The following is an 18,653-nucleotide window of genomic DNA, read 5'->3' as shown; positions in this document are numbered from 1 at the left end:
GAGAGACCCCTCAGCTCTAACTACACTGACTGTCACTGCACCCCCAGCCTCAGTGAGAGACCCCCCCCATCCCACTGATTCTCATTGTGCCCATCAGTTCCCAATCCCCAGAGAGACCCTCCAACCCACTGAAGCTCACAGACCCCTTCCTCGCCAGTTCTCCATCCCCCCAACCTCACAGGTTGTATAGAATCGTAGGACTGGAAGGGACCTTGAGAGGTCATCTAGTCCAGTCCCCTGCACTCATGGCAGGGCTAACTATTATCTACCATCCCTGACAGGGGTTTGTCTAACCTGCTCTTAAAAATCTCTAGTGATGGAGATTGCACAACCTCCCTGGCAATTTATTCCAGTGCTTAACCACCCTACCAGTTAGGAAGTTTTTCCTAATGTCCAATTTAAACCTCCCTTGCTGCAATTTAAGCCCCTTGCTTCTTGCCCTATCCTCAGAGGTTAAGAAGAACAATTTGTGTATTTTATTTGAATAATTTGTATGAGGCCTGTTGCCTCATTTAAAAACAATATCAATATGCATCAATAGCTTCATGAGCTACAAACTACATGCACTCACCTAGTATATTTTTAAAGACATTGTGAAATGTCTGTAGCAAATGCATGAACATTTACTTCACGTGTGGGGCGGGGGGCTTATGCTTGATCCCAACCCTCTGGCTTTCAAACCACTTGAAACACTGGATCACCCTCCTTACTAAGTAGCAGGCAAAACTTTCCATTGTCACCTCTTGCTTCTCATGTACTTATTCAAAGTTTGCTCATCCCATTTTGCCACCTCATGCTAAAAGTACAGTACCTCAGTTGGTGCCTGGCTCCTATAGTCATGCCCTGAAGTTTCTTTAGTTATTGTGGGTAACGCCCTGCTCATTTTTACTTAGCTTTGTAAAAGCAGAACTATCTGTCCTATGAGAGTGGTTGAAAGAGTAGGTGGAATGGTCTTGTAGGTAAAGGGCAGACATGGGACGCCGGACTCCTGCATTCTATTCTTAGCTCTGCCCCATCACTTAGCCTGTCCGTACCTCAGTTTCCTCCTCTGTAATAGGGGAGATGTAATCGTACCTACCTACGAGAGTGTTGTGAGAATGAATTCACTGATGTTTCCTAAGTGCTCTGAGATCCACAGAGAGAAGGGGCTATTATTATATTAACAGAAACAGGGAGACGCTCGGGCTATTATATGCAAATATAGGAATAGCGAGTGATTTATTTATTTGATCTTTACAGAAAGAATTGTCATCTCAGTTCTACCAAAAAGACCAAACAGTAAGCATGTCCTGCCCCCCAGTGGTCAACCTGTGTAGTGCCACAATAGAATTCCTGGGTTTGTGTATGTTTTAGGAAAGTACTCAGAGTGGGAAATCCCGGAAAGGTGTTGTTTTTATTTATTACATGTATTGCAGTAGCACTTAGGAGCCCCAATCACAAATGGGGACCCCATTGTGGACGGTGTCTGACAAACACAACAAAAAGACAGTCCCTACCTTGTGCGTAAAAATGCGTTGTCGTTTTATCATCAACAGTGGGGCCACAATAAGGAATTTCTACTAAGAGAACTCTTCTAATCGTCACTCAGTAAAACTCTCCTTCAAAAAGCCTGTTCTGTGTGAGTCACCAACACCTCAGTTTAACAGCGTTATGGGGGCTATTGTAAAACAGCACCTTCTTACCCAGAAGACATGCCCCACGTCTGCATTCCAAGCCAGATGTGCTTAGTTGTCATTGAAGCAATTTTTTTAAAACTAATTTTTAGTCCTGTTAGCCCTGAAGCATCAATACAGCTCTGGGAGAGCAAGATGGCTTTGATTTTGCGGCCAGACCTCTATTGGAAAAAGTACGTGGCTTGGGGGTGTGAAAAATCCACCCCCCTGAGCGATGCAGTTATACCGACCTAACCCCCATATAGACAGCACTGAGTCGATGGGAGGCTCTCCCCTCGGCGTGGTAGCATCTTCACTGAAGCACTACAGCAGTGCAGCTGCATTCTTTTAAGTGTAGACTTGCCCTGACTCATGCATGGTTAAGAGAATCGTTAATTAAATTCCAGTTAGAGTCTTAGAGGATAAATTTGCAAGACATTTCTTTACTTGTAGACTGAGGAAATTTGATCTGGCGTCACAATAATCCAAGAATATAATTTTAATGAGATACTTCCAGACACTTTAAAACACTCTTCCAAACCATGAGGTTTTACTGATGTGTAGCAAGAGGTTCATGTGAGGGTTGGGTGCATGTCACGATTGTTAAATGCGTTGAGCAACTCCACCTCTCATTGAGTTCAATGGGATTTGTGGGCGCTCAGAACTTTGGAAAATCAGGTCATCTGCTTTTATTCAGCAGGACCTCAGTCTGTTTCATGAATTGAGTTTAGTTTGGATTTCGTGTCAGGAATCCCAGAGCGCATCAGAGGTTACTTTTTCCAGCTGAAGGTGTGTGAGGTGAGAAGGGGAAATTTAAACAAGCACCTAGATTCTTACTCCAACTGATGACTCATGGGACAAGATGGAGAGATCTTAGTTACAGATCATCATGTAAAAGCCATTAAAAACCAAGTCTCTCTGGTCTTGTAAAACATGATTTAATTCACACTGTAGGTTACAGTTGAAAATAGTGTTACCCCCTTCTGCCAAGCGGGCTGATGTCACAGTCTTGCAAGTCACTTTCTTGTTGGAGGAGAAATCAGCAACACAAAGGCTGGATATCTTTAGTGTCTCTTGTTTTCTTTACACTACATTTACCTGTCTCTGAACAGAGGTGGTCACAAACAGCAGTCAGGCAATCCCCTCTCTCAGAACTCTTAACTAAAACCCAGTTGCCCACTTTGCTCAAAGAATTGACTCTATTTAGATTAAAGCCAAATGCCTCAGCTTCCCTCAAAAGAATATCCATCACAAAACTATCAGCATGGACCGAGCATCACGTGCATGCTCAGAAAAAGAACTTCTAAGGCTATGTGTAATATGTCATCTGCTGACTCTTGCCGTTACAAATACCTTTTAAAAACAAATTGAAACTGATCCACAAACACCAAGAAAACAGGCGGAAAAGATACCTCCAACTATTCCTACCAAAACAAAAGACACAGTGTCTACGCCCCGGATTGGTTTTTTTTTAGTAAAAGCTCCTATCATTCTAGTGTCCTCCTTTTCCGTTAATTATCTATTTTATAACATTCTGGCATGGTAAAGCCTATGATTACATACACACAGCAGAACTGACACCTGCTAATGTGTAGGAATCACTCACAAGGTTGGATTTATGGCTATAGAACTGCCAACCCTAAGCATTCAAAAATCAGGAACCAGGCCTCAAAAAACCACAAGGCTGGCTTAAAAAATCATGAGATTTTTTTCAAAAATAATACATTTGTTTTTTTTTAATTCTTTATTCATTCCTTCTGGGCTTTCAAGACTTTAGGGTTCATGCTTTCAAGCTTTTCTCTGCAACCTTGACAGCTAGATATCTACTTTTTTTAAATGAAAGCTGAAATTCTGATGTAGTCATGTGACTGCAAGAGCTACTGACTAGCACAAGAGTTGGCAGCATTGTGGCTACTTTAAACACAGGATTGGAGTGCAGACCCGTCATAGGGACACCGCTGAGCAGCACGGTTTACCTGATCAGGGGAAGCAGAATAAGAGGCCAACACAGAGCTCACATTACTCCACCTTGTGGCTCTGCAAGATAACAAAGCTTGCTACATCATTCTGTTTGAGGGCTGTGCTGTGTTATGAAAGAGGCACTTGGTGGTTAACTGGGCTGTGTTGACCTGGCTAACTGGTGGTCTTGGCCTGTAGCTAATCTACCCCAATATTTCTGTCAGTTCACACACTGAGACATTTTCCAGAGAAAGTTACTGGACTCGTCCCTACTTCCTACTTCCCTTTGACTCAGACACAGGGTAGGACAGGTCTTGAGTCTTCTTCAACCCAGGCTGATGTAGGAACTTCAGAAACTCATGCGCCAGACCTCAAATTCCATTTATATGGCCGCCCAAAAATTCAGTCACTCGGCCTTCCTGGGCACCTGCCTCTAATTCCCATCCTCGTCTCACCAACTTCTTGGGGTCTAACATCTTTGCAGAGCCTCAGGCCAGGTCTACACTAAAAAGTTAGATCGGCTGAGCTACGTCACTCACGGTTGTGAAAGATCCACACCCCTGAGTGGTAGAGTTGCGCAGACCTAACCCCTAGTATAGGCAGCGCTAGATAGACAGAAGAATTCTTCAGTCAATTTAGTTACCGCCTCTCGGGGAGGTGGATTAACTATAGCGACAGCAGAACCTCTCCCTTCTCTGTAGTGAGTGTCTGACTGGAGGGCTACAGCGACGCAGCTGCCGTGATTTAAGTGTAGACATATCCTCAGCAAGGAGTGGGCAGGTATCTAGTGCTCTTCCCCTTGCTGGGTGTACTAGTTGCCATAGCAATAGCTCGGGAACACAATCGTTTATCATAGCATTGGGGTCCTTTGGGGAGAGTCGCCCTTGGGTTCTAATAATAGGCAGCAAGTTTCAAACAAACCAAAGGAAGTATTTCTTCATACAACACACAGTCAGTCTGGGGAACTCTTTGAAAGAGGATGTTGTAAAGGCCAAGACTATAACAGGGTTCAAAAAAGAACTAGATAAGTTCATGGAGGATAGGTCCATCAATGGCTATTAGCCATTACCAGGGATGGTATCCCTAGCCTCTGTTTGACAGAAGCTGGGAATGGGCGACAGGGGATGGATCACGTGATGATTCCCTGTTCTGTTCATTCCCTCCGAGGCATTGGCCACAGTCAGAAGACAGGATACTGGGCTTGATGGACCTTTGCTCTGACCCAGTATGGACATTCTTATGTTTTTATAAGACCTATAATTTATTTTCCTCTGTGCATGAGATGAACATGTTTCTGTATGGATGCAAAGTGTTCTGTGAGCATTCTGAGAGCTTTAACTGATTGAATTTCTCTAGTGCAGACAACGCCTAAGTGACTGGCACAAAGTCACAAAAAGAGTCAGTGTCAGAGCTGGGATTAGAACGAAGAAATTGCTTGTTCTTAGTCCTTTGTCCAGAGCACTAAATCATGCTCCTCTCTAAATAAGATGCACTGAAACTACACGAACAGCTGATCCCAAAGGAAAATATTAAATGATGTCTTCCCCACCCCATGCGCTGAAACTAGCCAAGCATAACAGTTAAGCCCAGGGCATGTCTGTATAATAGATTTTCCTATTTGCCCGGAAAGTTTCTGCAACGTATTGTTTTAAGAGAACTTGGAAGGTGCCAGTGAAGGTTGACATCCAGCCCAACATCACCCAAGAGGACAAAAGCATGGAAATGAGCATTGTTGCAGCAGGAAGTTCTATAGAAGGACGCGCCCAGTTTGTTCCGCAGAACACGCAGAGGGATCCCATCGTATAGAATTCAGCTCTGTGTTGAGGGCCAGCATCTCTTCAGTTCCATGTAAGCCCTCAGGCATGTACCTCATTGAGTCCTCCCATGCACAGCCCCCCAACAATGTATAACCACTAGAACCATGAGAAAGCAACTTAAGGAAAAATTCTCTCCCAACCCCAAATCTGGCCCTCCCTGCTGCTCTTTGGATCATGAAATGGGTTAATTGACGATTTATTCAGTAAGTTTAATTACCACATTGAGCTGTATGTGCCATCCAATGGATCTCTGTATATTTACTAATGAGCTATTAATTTAGCACCATTTGTCCTGGAGCATCTTTAATGAATATCCAGAGTTAGGATCTCAGTTTTACACCTGATGCAAAATGGTGCCTTCCGCAGCACACAGCTCCTAATGCCATGCTGTAGCAGTGTTCCGGGTTTGGGGGGGCGGGGGGGAATTGCCACCTAGTCAGGCCCTGGGTCAGCACAGTACAAGCGCATACCTAAGCATAAGTAGTCCCAATGAAGTATGACTACTCATGTGCTTAATATTAGGCTCATACTTATGTACTTTGCTGAGCAGGGGCCTCAGTCCCCAATACCATTTCCTGCAGCACCTGACTTTCCCTTTAAGGTGTCCTCAAGGCCGGCCCTAGACCAAATGATGCCTCAGATGAGGAGCATCTTCCGTGCCCAACCCCCCATTTGTTAAACTTTTGAATGCCTTATTTTTTATTGCATTTGTAGCCCATTTCATGACTTTGATGCACGATTTGCATACTTGATTTATCCCTGTCATATAAGACGATAAATGTGCATGCTAGGATCTGTAAATCTGTATTTATTCCTGCCATATATAAGCAAATTAAAAAATTCATTTCTTCTTATAGAAACTTTTTAATTTGAAGAATAACTTAAATGTACTAACATCAAGAAATTGAACTGTGCACCAACACTGGGTGGACCATTATTAAAGAGTGTTACAGTAGGCGACAGCCTTAGAATGTTAACCCTAGTCCTTTAGTTCAAGAGGTCCCTTTTCTCGCCTTTCCCCTCGCAAACTGAAACACAGCATCAGAGAGATCCAAAGACCAGCCAATGGCATTTTCAAGTAATGAAATAGCCAGTGATGTCAGTCTCTTCTTGGCCATCGTTGATCCAAGATATGTTCTAATGAACCTGAGCTTCAAAAAGCTGCACTCGCCACTCGCAACTGTGGCTGGCAGCGTGAGCAGATTCCTCAAAGCTATCCACACATTAGGAAAAGTGTCCTTCAGCTCTGCATCCTGAATGAATTGGAGAACTTGGAGTGGAGAGTGCTTCCCGTGTTGCAAAATGTGATGGATGTTGTCCAAGTCAACATAGAGATCTTTCTTTATCATTGATGTCCAAACATTCCCCATGTGTCAGCGTCCGGTGAAGGTCCATACAATTGTTCAAGAGTGTTTTCCTGTCCACCAGAAGCTTACTAAGGTCATACACACACACACACACCCCCCACAGGTTTTTTTGTAGTGCTTCATTTGTCTAAACCTTTCTTCAATGGACATTCAAGCAGTATCAATGAGCGAGCAAAAAACCCTCCCTCTTGAATTTTATTTCCGAGCTTCCCATCACCTCATCTCTGCCCTCATAACCAAACTATCCCTTCTTCCGGTGAATATGAGTTTCTTTGAAGACCGACTCAACTCCTAAGTTTTCTGCCATTTCTTTAGTAGCAGTGATGGCCTTTTCAAATCCATTGTCTCTGTAGACCACTACGAAATCAAGCTGCTTCTCATCAAAGTAGCAGTGGTCGCGATGTCCATCGACTGAGTTTGTAATGCCTTCCTGAAAATGTTTATTTGGAACAAGATATCATGCCAAACCACAATTGAGACCAGAAATTTGAAGTCATTGTCTGTGAGGATCTTCCACCTGATAGTTGATGCTGAAAACAGGACCTATATCCTTTGCAGTACTTCAAAAAGAGATACCGAATCCAAAGAAAATGATGCTGCATCTGACACAACCAGGTTAAGGGAATGGCAGCCACAAGGCAAAGCTCTTGGATTCAGCGCAAGGATCCTTGCGCGGATGCCACTCTTTCTTCCCTTCATGTTCACGCCATTGTCATAACCTTGGCTGAAGCAGTTCTGAAGCTTTATTTTATTCTCATTCAAAGAGTTCATAAACAGTTCTGCTAGGCCATTTCCAGTAGAGTCATCCACAGCCTGGAAACAGATAAAGTGTTCTGTAAATACCATTTTTTCACTGTGACAAATGTCGGGAGTGCAGTCCATAATTGTGGTGTAGTACTTAGCTTTGCTGAGCTGCATCAATATGTTATCAAGCACCTTTCTTGCCATAACATCAATCAATTTATTCTGAATTGTTTTGCTGCAGGATTGGTCCATACCTTCTTTATGAACTACTCGACGGAGGTGCTCACGAATGACATTGTCATATTTCCCAAGGAGCTCTACCAAACGGAGGAAATGATTGTTATGTTCAGCAAACAACTTATCTAACGAGCACCAGAAAGCCAAATTATTTTTTGCGAGGAAGAGGGTAATTGAGATGAGATGAGATGCTCAAGGACGTTCCTCCAGTGCTAGGTTTCTATATTAATAATGCGCTGTTTTTCTGCATCTGTACATTTATTCAGCTTGATTCTGGACTCGAACTCCATCTATTTGGAGTAGGCCGTAAAATGGCTGGGTGACTTTTCATGTTGCTTCAGAGCATCAGCTAAGTTATGCCAGTAATTGTACCCCATTCCTGAGCACTCTTTCACAGTGTGACTTTGAGAAGTGTTGCTTCTTCTCATTTAGTGGAAATGTCATATCCTTGATTTTGCCCGGTCTGTTCAAAATTGTACGATCAATATTGGCAGAGTTTAGGATCACCAGCCATAAAGCAAGACCCGATATATCGATTTGTGGTGTGCAATTTTTCTCACTGTTGTTTCTGTCATCATGCAAGGCTAATTCTTCTTTATCGTTTCTCTCCTTTTCATGTAAACCAGATTTTTCATTGTCATTAGTTTCCTTTTCATGTGAGCCACATTCTTCTTTATCATCACCCTCTTGTACGTCACCGGGAAAACTGGATGATTCTCCATCACTTTCCTCACATTTCCATTCCTTATCTTCAGGTATATCTGCTAATTCATTAGTAATAGGACTTCCATCATTTATACTTCGCTCCCCAATTTCTTCTGCACTGGGACAATTGCTACTGTCTAAAATCTGGTCTACGTTGTTCTGTTTCAGATATTTTCCCATCAAATTTGCCTTGCTTCAACTTGAGCTTTTTGTTTCCTATACTGAGCTCCTGAAGGCTTCTTTGGGGGCATCTTTTATTTCCTAAAGGGGAAAATAGACAGTATTAGGGAGAGCAAAAGTCTATGTTCTGCAGTCTTAGAAAGTCATCAAACATTATGTGTTAAGCAAGGCAAAAGAAGTAAGAGTTTTTCTTTTATGTTGTTGCATAGATAGGGGTTCAATAGATATCTCTGGTGTCTCCTTTAATATGTCCTTTATTAGTTGCTACTTACACTCTTCAAGTTTTAAAACACAAGTACATTTTCACAATTACACAATAAAACAAGGTTCATGTCATAAATATAAAAGGAAGGGTAACAACCTTTATGTATGCAGTAACATAAAATCATGCAGATGTACTGAATCACTTTACCTGTAAGGGGTTAAGAAGCTCAAATAACCTGGTTAGCACCTGACCAAAAGGACCAATAAGGAAAGAGGATACTTTCAAATCTGGAGGGGGAGGTTTTGTTTGTGCTCTCTTTGTTTGTTCCCTCTCTGGACGGAGAGAGAGACCAGGCAGGTAAAACATCTCCTGTAAAGTGATTCAGTACATCTGGCCAAGAAAGATTTTACGTTACTGCATACATAAAGGTTGTTACCCTTCCCTTTATATTTATGACAGTTCACGATATCACAGCGGGGCTCTCACTTCACTTCACTTTGTTCTTATATCTCATTGACTGACTGGTTACGCCCTGCCTCTTATATACCTGCGAGGGCATGGCTGACAACATTCTAGGAGTTTCAAGGAAAATGTAGTTTTCAGAAAGTCTGGGTCTGGAAGGTCCCACGAGAGTCTACAAAGGTCCAGAACATTTTAGAAGGTTAGTGAAAAATGAATCCACATATGGAATACCTGAAACATTTACTTCCAACATTCTATTTTCCCTTTTCTAGCTAATAACAAAAACAACCCCCGGAGCCTGGCACCCCCCAAGCCCCAGCACCCAAGATGGTCGCCTGAGTCGCCTGCTCCTAAATCCAGCCCTGGGTGTCCTCCTCATCCAATACTGACTAGGCCTGATTCTGTTTCACTTGTGAAATCTGGTAAGATTGCAACACACCAGTATATGATGGCAGGACCTGTCATTTGCCCTGTGAGAAGACTGAAGATTTTTCAGTGTTTCTTGTTCTGTATGAAATGCGGGAGTTTTGTATGATTCTTTAAGCATTACTTTTTTAAACTTTCCTTTGTGGGTTCTTTTTTGGTTTAACAGTTGTGAGAGAGAGCACACTTCTGAGTACTATCTTATAGCCTTCTTGTCACTTCTTAAAACAAAAATCCCTCAGAGACCTTCACATGACCATAAAACGGTCTGCTCTAACTGGAACAAACAAAATCCAAAATAACTGGCAATTCTCCAACCTAAATTAACATCACATTTCCGAAGGGAATTTTTTCAGGCTAGCACATAAGATGGTACCTGTTACATTTAACAAGCGGGTGAGGGTCTCTTAACAAGTCTGAGTGCCAGATTGCCCACTGGTGTCAACCCAAATCATAGCTCCACCGACTTCTGACGATCTCTGAATCTAATGTCCTGAGCACTGAGGAGTGACCCAGCACATGAAAGCTCCTGGGTTTTCAATATTCCCCGTGTAGAACATTCTGATGACAACTCCTGAACAGTAGTATAATCCTGATCTACCTCCCACGATGCCCCAAACTTTCCAGTAAGAAAGATCTATCCACTATGGTGGACCAGCTCTCTGAAATACTGCAGAATCATTCCAAATTTAGGAGGGTGGTTTCCCCCTTCATTAACAAACAATGCTGCAGAATAACTTTACTACCTTAAAAATATCAGCCCTGAAAAACTGAACTGCGTTGTACTGCTGCCGTGACGCCATGGTGATTTTACGTAACCTTTTACGTAACCCTTACGTGACACCGCATCACAATATGATGATGTTTTTTACGCAACCTCACCTCCCTGGGGGCCTGATCCAAAGCCCAAACAAGCCACGAGGGGTCTTTCTGTTGACTTCAGTGAGTTTTAGATAAGGCTGTGTGTCATGATATGATCACTTTATACTGCAAACAAATTTCTCAGGCTACTCCAATTAAAACATTGATTTAACATTTTTAGAGCTCCAGAGAATTAATCGTTTAAAAAAAAAGCAATAAACTTCATGAAGATACAAGGTTTATTCTGTGGCCTGTCACTTAGTTTTCTTATTTGTATTGCAGTAATGTTTTGAAGATCCCAGGAGGGACTGATGCCCCATTGTGCTTGGCAACATGCATGCATGTAACAAAAAGATGGTTCCTACACCAAAGAGCGGAAAATCAAAGATATTCTTGAGCAACCTATCCAAGTTTGGAATACATCAGATTTTTACATTTTGATGCAGTGCTCATGCTCTTGTGAGATACTGCTCTTCGGTTTAGTGGGACATCTCTCCACAGGTTTTTGTCTTTTATATTTTGTAAGAACCATACAGTTGTTCTGGGGCAATTGAAGGAGAGCTCTTCCATGCAAAATAACAGATACTTTATGTTCTAAACCACTCAAAAATCTTGTGCACCAATCCCCTGGAAACTTGCTAGATAGCCGTGTGGTATTGTTATTTTATGTATGTAATGTGATGGCTGGTGTGCGTGTGTACCACTGCCCTCTACTGGTTGGATTTGGAATGGCTCAACTCTGTGCAGGTATAATGCTCTCTCTATCCATCCATCCACCTTAGAGTTTTCTATAGCACCTATCATCATTGCTGAACTGGTCAGGTAGCTGTTAGCAGATGAAGATCTAAAGAAGACTCCTCTTTTAGTTCAATGACAGGGACCTATGTCTCTGGAGCAGTATGATCTGACCTATCTTTCTAGTCTCACTGTGAAGTTCTGAGTGTGTGGGGTGTGCAGATTAATGACAACTGTGGAGTCATAAGAACATAAGAACATAAGAAAGGCCGTACCAGGTCAGACCAAAGGTCCATCTAGCCCAGTATCCTGTCTACCAACAGTGGCCAATGCCAGGTGCCCCAGAGGGAGTGAACCTAACAGGCAATGATCAAGTGATCTCTCTCCTGCCATCCATCTCCACCCTCTGACAGACAGAGGCTAGGGACACCATTCCTTACCCATCCTGGCTAATAGCCATTAATGGACTTAACCACCATGAATTTATCCAATCCTCCGTGGTCTGAGGATTGTTACAACATTTTAAAATCAAACCAGGAATCTTATGCTGTGATCTTGTCAGGTCTCATAAATTCTCCCTATGCTAACGCTTCTAAAAGCCAGACTGATGCTTTTCTGAATGTTCCTAATCCAGATCATGGCTCTGGAAGTTGCAAGAACTGATACAAAGACACACGCCCAAGAATGCTGAGAGAGTAAACAAAGACTAATGGAGCATTTCCCATTAGGGCTCTAATTTCAAGACAAGACAAAATCCAGAACCTCAAATCTGAAATGTTTTGGATTTCCAAGGATCTTCGGACTCAATTTCCAGGATCTGAACCTGCCCCTATGGTTTTGGTTCCAGGTTGCATCTAAAACTGAAAAGAGCCTATTTTCATCTTCAGGTCTGTTCCTGAAAATTATACTAGCTCATAGCTGTTTAGCAGCTTATGTGATATGAATTGGTGGTCTCTGTCCAGTTCCTGGTGGACACATGTTGACATCACATAAATAATACTACCACAATTGTTACCTTGGTTGGTAGTTGCACTAGAGAAGCCAGGGTCTGAATGGGAATGGAGATTGAACTATTCTCTTATCCTTCGAGGTGGTCCATACAAGTCAGGCATGAAGCCATTGCCTGTCCTGACTGTATTTATGAGGTACTGACAACCCCAAGCATTCAAAATTAATGAGTCAGGACTTGAAAATCATGAAAACTGCTTAAAAATCACCAGTTTTTAAAATAATTTTGTGATCAAATCAAGAGAGTTGGCAACATTGTTTACGCTGTAGAAGAGTTTGGGCTGGATTATCAGAGGAACAGTCCCCTGGATTTGAACTGGAGTCATGGGTGATCAGCACCTCTAAAAAAGCAGGTTTCAGAGTGGTAGCTGTCTTAGTCTTTATCAGTAAAAACAACTAGGAGTCCTTGTGGCACCTTAGAGACTAACAAATTTATTTGGGCATAAGCTTTCGTGGGCTAGAACCCACTTCATCTCTTTTGAAGTGGTAAGAGAGTGGCCCATTACAGACAGTTGAAAAGAAAGTGTGAGTAACAGTAGGGAGAAATTAGTATGGTGGACATTAAGTTTAGGTTTTGTAATGACCCAACCACTCCCAGTCTTTATTCAGGCCTAATCTAATGGTATCCAGTTTTCAAATTAATTCCAGTTCTGCAGCTTCACGGAGTCTGTTTTTGAAGTTTTTTGTTGAAGAATTGCCACTTTTAGGTCTGTTATTGAGTGACCAGAGAGGTTGAAGTGTTCTCCTACTGGTTTTTGAATGTTGTGATTCCTGATGTAGATTTGTGTCCATTTATTCTTTTGCGTAGAGACTGTCCGGTTTGGCCAATGTACATGGCAGAGGGGCATTGATGGCACATGATGGCACATATCCCATTGGTAGATGTGCAGGTGAACGAGCCCCGGATGGTGTGGCTGATGTGGTTAGGTCCTATGATGGTGTCCCTTGAATAGATATGTGGACAGAGTTGGCCCCGGGGTTTGTGGCAGGGTTTGTTTCCTGGGTTGGTGTTTTTGTTGTGTGGTGTGTAGTTGCTGGTGAGTATTTGCTTCAGGCTGCTTTAGGTTACAAAACCTAAACTTAATTTCCCCAATACTAATTTCTCCCTACTGTTATTCACACCTTCTTGTCAACTGTCTGTAATGGGCCACTCTCTTACCACTTCAGAAGTTATTTTTCCTCCCTTGGTATCCTGCTGTTAATTGATTGATCTTGTTAGACTGACCTCACACTTGGTAAAGCAACCCCCATCCTTTCATGTATTTATACCTGCTCCTGTATTTTTCACTTCATGCATCTGATGAAGTGGGTTCTAGCCCACGAAAGCTTATGCCCAAATAAATTTGTTAGTCTCTAAGGTGCCACAAGGACTCCTCATTTTTCTAAAAAGCAGTCCTTTCAGCATATAGGACTGTCTTCCAGATCAACAAATCAAACATGTCTTAACCAAAGAAGACATCTTTACCTTGGGAATTTATACTATTGCAAGAAAATGATAAGATTAGAAGTGATTCTGAGGATAGTGTGTGTGAAAAAGGGATTAGAAAATATCCTGATAAATTACCAGTACATTATCCCATAGAAATTTAGGATTTTCCAGATTTCCAGACAAATGAATACACAGGAGAACGTACAGGGCCACATTTTCAGAACTCTGCATGTACTTTTCCATGAGCAAATGTGTGTTTATTTGTGTGCCTAAATTGTTCATGCAGTTGCAGTGACTACGCGTACATTTGAGGGAACTGCATGCACAAATGACTAGGATGGGAATTAGACAGAATGCAATCACCTGATTTGGAATTTGGCGAAAGCACTGTCATTAACACATCTAATCTTGCAAAAAAATGCCATGGAATCTTGATACAATAAGTGGTCAGAGCTCCGGTTTTACATTTCATCTGAAAGCAGAGAATCCCCTAACAGCATTGCTTTTGATTCAATGCCACCTAACTGAAAGGGCATTGATATACTAAAGATTCAGAAGAAAAATACATAATAAATCCCCAACCATTTCTATCAGTGCCTTCCTACTTCTTAGTGGCCCCCCCATCCAATTTCCTTGAGAAGTTTTTGAGACATCAAATATATCTTTTCTACAGAACGGTTTGTTCTATTCCATTAAAAATGCTTCTTAAAATTCTCTTAATAATCATTCTAATTCTTTCTCGGCCTTATTTTCCAAAAAGTGACCGGAAGAAATAGTTTCTGGCCAGCCTTAGCATTGAAATGAATAGCTCTCTTATCACGGGGATTTTGTGAGCTTAGATCTTACATGAACACAAGACTCATAAGCTTGTTACATTCCCTGCCTGAAAGCAAGGTGACTATTCTGAAAACATTGTTGCTGTTGCAGTATATTGGATTCACATGAGCAGGACTGAGTATTTGTTGATGGACTTATGAGTGCTGCATATCTGGGTATTTGCTGCAGTTACAGAAATTTTGCCTAAAGAGTCTCTTCATGATAAAAACAGATCAAGGACTATTCCTTCTCTTGGTATTGTCTCCCTCCTTAATTTAGGTAACTCTAGAATCATCAAATGGGCACAAATAGACAACATTATTGGTAGAAAATTTCAAATTACAATTTACTAAGTCTTTAGCCAATTACAAAGGATCTGATGTAATGCCCAGTGCACAGCTGAGATTTTCAGCACTGTCTTGCCGTTATTATTAATAATTTAAGTGCCTTCAGAGTGGCTGGTTCTATATAAAACATAAGGGAAGCCACAGTCCCTGCCCAAAGGAGTTTATAAATTCTATGATGAAATATATTCAGAATATGCTATTATTATTTGCAGGCCACATACAATCTACAAATCCATATTAAACTATGTAAAGTTCACACTTAAGCTATCAAAAGCAATGAAATCCCATACTTAGTTCACCTTGTAATACCTAGGTATTACAACACATAGGTACTGACTGATTTGGAGCCTCTGGCAATAAATTCCTTGTCACAATGAGTTGGAAAAGGACAAAATTCTAATCTGAACTATGAATTGGATAGGGTCAGCTGATGATAGGGTCAGCTCTTCAACTGATATAAATTGCATAACTCCATGAACTTCAGTGGAGTTATGTTGATTTACTTTAGCTGAGGATCTGGTCCATTTTCTTTATTATGTGGACACAGGATTTGTTGTTGTTGGCTGTGTCTTAATTTTCTTTCAGAGGGAGAATTCTAGTTTTTAAGGGTTAAATTGTTGAATAGTTCTCCCAGTCTCTGTTTAGCTGTAACTAAACTCCTTCATCATCTACGTATCGTGTTAGCTGCTGTAAGAAAACACCTTGTACCTGAACCTTTCTAAACAACACCAGAAATTCAAGAAAAAAGAACAAGGAGTATTTGTGGCACCTTAGAGACTAACAAATTTATTGGGCATAAGCTTTCGTGGGCTAAACCTCCCACGAAAGCTTATGCCCAAATAAATTTGTTAGTCTCTAAGGTGCCACAAATACGCCTTGTTCTTTTTGCTGATACAGACTAACACGGCTACCACTCTGAAACCGGTCACAAAGTAATTCAAGAGTATTTTGAGATTCTCATATCTTGACATACAGTGAAAAAACTTGTTTTGTTAAATAACAAAAAATAAAAAGCAGACCGCACCACCATTACAGCATACCAACCTGGTTTTGCCATAGGTTGCTGCCTACAGTACAGTAGTCTTGGACTTTTCATTGATGCAACATTATAATAAGGTACAGAGCAAAGTCACACAAACAGTGAAGTGAGAGATATGTTATACAAAGAGAAGGTATAAAGGTCAGGGGCACAATCCTTATCTCACTGATGTCAGTGGCAAAACTCTCATAGATCTATGTGCAAACAGGATTTGCCCCAGGATTAGTAACTCCAATGCTTTTTAAGTCAATTCTTTAATCAAATCCTCTGTGACTATGCCATGACAGCTTTTATATTGCTCTTGTGGATTAAGTTATTACTGAGAGGTTCTAGCTTCTCATTATAAACTCAGTTTTCAGCCCACTTCTAACTTCATCAAGCCCAAAACTTTCAACCTGAAATTGCATGTACTGCATGAGGGTACTAGTTGGTGTCTGTGACAGACCACCAAATTACACAAGGAACAGGATGATCATCTCTTTACGCACCTATCTATGACATTTAAGAAAAAAATAGGGGACTTCAGTTTGAGTGACATGCTGGAGGTCTCATGCTGCCAGTACTAAAATATCCTTGGAATTTCTAAACATTACAGATGACAAATTCCTAACTCAAACAGGGTTGCAGCCTTCTATGTTAGACCTTGTCCTAATAGATAAAGAGGGACTGATGACAGAACTAAAAGTTAATGCTAGTTTAGGTACAAGTGATCAGACTTATAATGTGCAAGCAGAATAAAGTCCAGACCAGTAATATATATATTTGTACTTTAATAGAGCCAATTTCACAAAGCTGAAAACAATTATAAGATCAATCAGCTGGGAGGAAGAACTTAATCAGAAAAATATGAATAATAACCATAAGGGAATACCTTACTAGATGTCCAAAATGCCAGAATCCCATATTTGAGGAAGAAGACTGTGCTGGTTAAAAAAACAAAAACAAAACTGGTTTATAGGGGAAGTGAAGGCAGCTGTAAAAAAAAATAACACACAACAAATGGAAGAAAGGGGAAGCTGATAGTAATGGATATAAATCAGAAGGTAAGAATTGTAGAAAATTAATAATGGAAGTCAAGGGACACATGGAGAAATGTAGGGCCAGCAGACTTAAGGATAATAAGAAGGAGATTTAAAAATATATCAGAAACAAAAAGAATTCTGAAAATGGTACTGGTCAGTTACTAGATGGAAATGGGAGCATTATCAATAATAATGCAAAAAAGGCAGATATGTTCAATAAACAGCTACACCTACAAACTGGAATATGCACTTCTTTCCTTTAGCTAATAAGCAGAATTGGGTTTAAAAGTATACAGTGTTGCCAACTAACTCCCATAATTTTACCAGGAGTCTTTTGATTTTGGGTATATTTTTAAGGCCCCAACTTCTGGAATAAAAAGATGGCAAAAGAATCTCAGCTTTCTTAAAAAAAAAAAAAAAAAAAAGTTTCTAGCCCTCATTGTTAAGGAAAAAGGCTTTAGAATGCAACCTAAGGGCTCAGAAAGCAGAATGCAAACAAAATGAACCCAAAATGAATTATTTTTTAAAATCTCATGATTTTTTGTGCCTGGATTAATGATATTTTAATGCATGAGGTTGGCAATACTGGCTGAAAATGTTGAGATATGCAGTAGAACTTCAGAGTTACAAACACTTTGGGAATGGAGGTTATTTGTAACTCTGAAATGTTCATAACTCTGAACAAAACGTTATGGTTGTTCTTTCAAAAGTTTACAGCTGAATATTGACTTAATACAGCTTTGAAACTTTACCATGCAGGAGAAAAATGCTGCTTTTAACCATCTTAATTTAAACGAAACAAACACAGAAACAGTTTCCTTCCCTTGTCAAATCTTTTTTTTTTAAACTTTCCCATTATTTTTTAGTAGTTTACATTTAACACAGTACTGTTCTCTATACTGCATTTGCTTTTTTTCCCCTGTCTCTGCTGCTGCCTGATTGTGTACTTCCAGTTCCAAATGAGGTGTGTGGTTGACTGGTCAGTCCAGGCCTTGGTAAGAGCCGCTCAGAGAGCCCAGGCCACTTTGGGGAGCCCCGGAGTCTTGGACCCTCTGCCTGCCCTGGGCAGTGCACCCCTGGGGAGCGGGGACACCCCAGCCCCCTGCCCAGGGGAAGTGGAGGGCCCAGGACTCCCCATAGCAGCCTAGCCTCTCTAGGCAGCTCTTATAACAGCCCAGCTTTGGCCTGGTTTTGCAAGAGGGTGGGACCTCAGAGGGAAGAGGAGGAGCAGGGGTGGGGCCTCTGGGGAAGAGGGATGCAGGGGTGGGGCCCTTGGTGGGAGTGATCCTGCATGTTTCCTGCTTTTGCCTTTTGAAAAGGTGGTCACCCTACCAGCATTGCATGCTGGGAGCAGGTGTTGGGGGCGGGTGTGTGTGCGGCTGTGATGAGATCCCCGGAGTGCATCCTGGACTGAGGAATCGCTGAGCCCTCTGTCCCACCAAGTTGGGCTGCCTCTCCCATTGTGATGCCATTGGCAAGCTACAAATTTCTGGCAGGTACTGCACTTACACAGCCATCCACAGGCTGAGACACATCCAACTGAGTTACATGAATGATCTCCCAGCCACTCATGAAGCAACAATAGAGAGGCTCCAGTCAATTCCACCCCAGCTCCCCAGTCCTGTATCCCAGAACTGTACCATCT

This window comes from Trachemys scripta, chromosome 1, assembly GCF_013100865.1.
Source record: "Trachemys scripta elegans isolate TJP31775 chromosome 1, CAS_Tse_1.0, whole genome shotgun sequence".
NCBI lineage: Eukaryota > Metazoa > Chordata > Testudines > Emydidae > Trachemys > Trachemys scripta.
Note: the sequence above shows the minus strand (reverse complement) of the source record.